This window comes from Pseudophryne corroboree, chromosome 5 (genome assembly GCF_028390025.1).
Source record: "Pseudophryne corroboree isolate aPseCor3 chromosome 5, aPseCor3.hap2, whole genome shotgun sequence".
In the NCBI taxonomy this organism is placed as follows: Eukaryota; Metazoa; Chordata; class Amphibia; order Anura; family Myobatrachidae; genus Pseudophryne; species Pseudophryne corroboree.
The window spans coordinates 770645846-770651266 of NC_086448.1; the positions used below are offsets into that span (position 1 = coordinate 770645846).

Below are 5421 nucleotides of genomic sequence, written 5' to 3' on the forward strand. Positions count from 1 at the left end.
CACTAAGACCTTTTAAAAAAAAACATTTTCACCTTTAGCAATTGAAGACGTAACATCACATTGCTTGTTCTGGAAAACATGTAATCTCAAAACCAACTAACAACATATTAACTGTACTGTGTATATTATTGCCTATGTGTTTAATTTCTGTTTTTACTCACCAGATGACTGAGGTGATCGGGGCTCATCACTCTGCGAACTCGCCAATAGTGCCAGTGGTGGCTGGGGTGACACTGCCGAAATGCGTCGCCTGGGTGGGGATGATGGAGCCGCAGATTCCGTGCCAAGACGCCGTGTCTTACTTGGCCTCCTGGGTAAGTGGCCCGAGCCCTGTGATGGGCGCCTTACAGGAGGTCGGCTTCCAGAAGCAGAACCTATGTGAAAATATAAACATTAATATTTTGTACTTCTATGTGTTTTCAGAATATGTGACTACAGTGAAGTCTTACCTGCAATCCCAGCCTCATCCTGACTTGTCTGAGGCCTGTCTGGCCGGCTGGTCTGTGGGACTGTTGAAAAAGTGGACCAAACATTATTACCATGCTTTGTGTAAAAATTATAACTGCAAAGCCTTAGTGTACTGTAACCATCTATTAGGTATTGGATAAACAAATAATTTCTGATTAAGAGCTTCAAGCTTCATTATTTTGTGTTGTATATCCAAATGTACATGATGTTGCACACAATAAATCTGTTACATTTGAGAATTATGCCTCAGATATTGCAGAGATTGACTACTTGCAAATGTTTGAAAAATGTAATATTGGAATAATTGCACCGTTTTTCAGAAGTAAATAAATCTAAAATTATTTATAAAATAAGCATACAACACAGATGTCCAAGCAATATCGCAAAAATTATTTTATTACAAAAAAAAAAACAGCAGCCATTGCACATGTTTTAGCGCAATATTAAATTTACCAAACAGCCAATGCACGGTGAAAAAAGCAAATTCGAAACACAAACACACCTTAAGGGTGCATAGGCCTGAAATATGTGAAACACAATTTATGCATCCTTTATCCTTTAAAAATGACATTTACAACATTTAGAGGACATTTAAATAAAAATCTAACAAATCAAACTTACCATCCTGCGTGGGTCGGTCCGAATCCCGGACATGAGTAGCAGACACCACTTCGGCAGGAATCAATGCCCGCACAGGCTCCTCCCAGTCCCGATAGGTGGCCCGGAAAGGGGGGCCACCTCCGGTTTTTCGTGCAGATTTGGCCTCTTTGGCCATCTTGGCCTTGACACGCCGCTTTATATCATAAAACCTCTTGCGGCACGTGTCCTCAGTCCGCCTCACCACACCCTCACTATTCACGGCAAGTATTTCTTGCCCCCACAGGACAGACTTCCTGCGGGAGGACACCTTGCCAGCATCCTGACCAAACAATTGGCGATGGTGCTTCATCAGCTCACGCACCAAAGCCATGTTTTCAGCATAGCTGAACTTAATATTCCTGCCAGTCTTGGTAGTGGTGCGTGGCTGCGGAGCCACAACACCATCACTATCACTGGAAAATACAGCAACAGGCACCCCCTCCTCCTCCTCCTCACTAACCTCCTCCCTCTCACTACCCCCCTCCACCTCACTAACAGCCTCCACCTCACTACCAGCCTCCACCTCACTACCAGCCTCCACCTCACTACCAGCCTCCACCTCACTAACCTCCGCCACCACACTGACCTCTGAGTCTGACATGACAAACGACAAAAAACACTGAAAAATCAAAACACAAAACACACTCCTCCACTACTCCTACTACTACACACCACACAGCCAACACACACGCTCACTCACTCACTCACAAACAATGACAAAAGACTGTAAAAAAAAAAACAAGGACAAAAAAGTAGACAAACTGTGAAAAAACAATACTACAAATATGACAAGACTACTTACACACACAGTACAGCACTCAACAATCACCAAACTCCTCTCCAAATCCACCAAAAACTCCACCAAACTCACCAACTCCAAATACACCTTCCTCTCTCCTCTCCACTAGCTAAACCCACGAGGTGCGGTGTGTTTGGGGCGGTTTTATAGTAATATGCACAGACACTCCTCCTTCACGAATACAACCAATCACGGCCGCGTGACGAAAACGAAACTTAGGACTAAAAACGCGGCAGCAATTTCTAAATCACTGCCGTAACAGACATGTGACGCAGTCGTAAAAAAAACACATAAACGCGGCCGCGAAACAGCAAACGCGGCCGCAATCTACAGCAGAAAAGCACGAATGACATCGACATCGGAAGAAACGAAAAACACGAATACGACAGCTTAGTAAATTAGTCGTAATCAATTCAAAAAGTTGCAATTTTACACTGTCGATGTCATTCGTGATTGAACTTGGACATGATTCTGGAAAATACGAATCTTAGTAAATTTACCCCAGAGAGTGCAGAATTTTGCTGATAGTATTAGTTAGTTATACTAGTGACTGACCAGTGACCACCAGTGCAGTTTTATATTATTTAATATAATCCGTTCTCTGCCTGAAAAAACGATACACAGTGACTCAGTCACATACCATATCTGTGCTCAGCCCAGTGTGCTGCTGCATCATCTATGTATAATATCTGACTGTGCTCACACAGCTTAATTGTGGGGGAGACTGGGGAGCAGTTAGGTTATAGCAGGAGCCAGGAGTACATATTAAAATTAAACAGTGCACACTTTTTTTCTGCAGGAGTGCCACTGCCAGTGTGACTGACCAGTGACCTGACCACCAGTATATAGTATACTATATTATTGTATTGTGAATGTCTGCCTGTAAAAGTTAAACACACGTCGTGTGACTTGTGTGGTGTTTTTTTATTCTATAAAATAAAAAACTCATTCTGCTGACAGACAGTGTCCAGCAGGTCCGTCATTATATAATATATACCTGTCCGGCTGCAGTAGTGATATATATATATTTTTTATATCATTATTTATCATCCAGTCGCAGCAGACACAGTACGGTAGTTCACGGCTGTAGCTACCTCTGTGTCGGCACTCGGCAGTCCATCCATAATTGTATACCACCTACCCGTGTTTTTTTTTTCTTTCTTCTTTATACATACTACATCTCATTATCATCCAGTCTATATTAGCAGCAGACACAGTACAGTACGGTAGTCCACGGCTGTAGCTACCTCTGTGTCGGCACTCGGCAGTCCGTCCATAATTGTATACCACCTACCCGTGGTTTTTTTTTTCTTTCTTCTTTATACATACTACATCTCATTATCAACCAGTCTATATTAGCAGCAGACACAGTACGGTAGTCCACGGCTGTAGCTACCTCTGTGTCGGCACTCGGCAGTCCATCCATAATTGTATACCACCTACCCGTGGTTTTTTTTTCTTTCTTCTTTATACATACTACATCTCATTATCATCCAGTCTATATTAGCAGCAGACACAGTACAGTACGGTAGTCCACGGCTGTAGCTACCTCTGTGTCGGCACTCGGCAGTCCATCCATAATTGTATACCACCTACCCGTGGTTTTTTTTTCTTTCTTCTTTATACATACATACTACATCTCTTTATCAACCAGTCTATATTAGCAGCAGACACAGTACGGTAGTCCACGGCTGTAGCTACCTCTGTGTCGGCACTCGGCAGTCCATCCATAATTGTATACCACCTACCCGTGGTTTTTTTTTCTTTCTTCTTTATACATACATACTACATCTCTTTATCAACCAGTCTATATTAGCAGCAGACACAGTACGGTAGTCCACGGCTGTAGCTACCTCTGTGTCGGCACTCGGCAGTCCGTCCATAATTGTATACCACCTACCCGTGGTTTTTTTTTTCTTTCTTCTTTATACATACATACTACATCTCTTTATCAACCAGTCTATATTAGCAGCAGACACAGTACGGTAGTCCACGGCTGTATCTACCTCTGTGTCGGCACTCGGCAGTCCATCCATAATTGTATACCACCTACCCGTGGTTTTTTTTTCTTTCTTCTTTATACATACATACTACATCTCATTATCAACCAGTCTATATTAGCAGCAGACACAGTACGGTAGTCCACGGCTGTAGCTACCTCTGTGTCGGCACTCGGCAGTCCATCCATAATTGTATACCACCTACCCGTGGTTTTTTTTTCTTTCTTCTTTATACATACATACTACATCTCATTATCAACCAGTCTATATTAGCAGCAGACACAGTACAGTACGGTAGTCCACGGCTGTAGCTACCTCTGTGTCGGCACTCGGCAGTCCATCCATAATTGTATACCACCTACTCGTGGTTTTTTTTTCTTTCTTCTTTATACATACATACTACATCTCTTTATCAACCAGTCTATATTAGCAGCAGACACAGTACAGTACGGTAGTCCACGGCTGTAGCTACCTCTGTGTCGGCACTCGGCAGTCCGTCCATAATTGTATACCACCTACCCGTGGTTTTTTTTTTCTTTCTTCTTTATACATACTACATCTCATTATCAACCAGTCTATATTAGCAGCAGACACAGTACGGTAGTCCACGGCTGTAGCTACCTCTGTGTCGGCACTCGGCAGTCCATCCATAATTGTATACCACCTACCCGTGGTTTTTTTTTCTTTCTTCTTTATACATACTACATCTCATTATCATCCAGTCTATATTAGCAGCAGACACAGTACAGTACGGTAGTCCACGGCTGTAGCTACCTCTGTGTCGGCACTCGGCAGTCCATCCATAATTGTATACCACCTACCCGTGGTTTTTTTTTCTTTCTTCTTTATACATACATACTACATCTCTTTATCAACCAGTCTATATTAGCAGCAGACACAGTACGGTAGTCCACGGCTGTAGCTACCTCTGTGTCGGCACTCGGCAGTCCATCCATAATTGTATACCACCTACCCGTGGTTTTTTTTTCTTTCTTCTTTATACATACATACTACATCTCTTTATCAACCAGTCTATATTAGCAGCAGACACAGTACGGTAGTCCACGGCTGTAGCTACCTCTGTGTCGGCACTCGGCAGTCCGTCCATAATTGTATACCACCTACCCGTGGTTTTTTTTTCTTTCTTCTTTATACATACATACTACATCTCTTTATCAACCAGTCTATATTAGCAGCAGACACAGTACGGTAGTCCACGGCTGTAGCTACCTCTGTGTCGGCACTCGGCAGTCCATCCATAATTGTATACCACCTACCCGTGGTTTTTTTTTCTTTCTTCTTTATACATACATACTACATCTCATTATCAACCAGTCTATATTAGCAGCAGACACAGTACGGTAGTCCACGGCTGTAGCTACCTCTGTGTCGGCACTCGGCAGTCCATCCATAATTGTATACCACCTACCCGTGGTTTTTTTTTCTTTCTTCTTTATACATACATACTACATCTCATTATCAACCAGTCTATATTAGCAGCAGACACAGTACGGT

General features: G+C 42.7%; 1 long non-coding RNA gene across 1 annotated transcript; it reads left to right on the forward strand.

The window, feature by feature from the left end:
- The first annotated feature begins 231 nt into the window (after nt 1-231).
- LOC134929437 (uncharacterized) lies at nt 232-627 on the forward strand. Its single transcript, XR_010178561.1, has 2 exons — nt 232-314; nt 424-627. It is a non-coding gene; the product is annotated as an uncharacterized LOC134929437 (long non-coding RNA).
- The last annotated feature ends 4794 nt before the right edge of the window (nt 628-5421 follow it).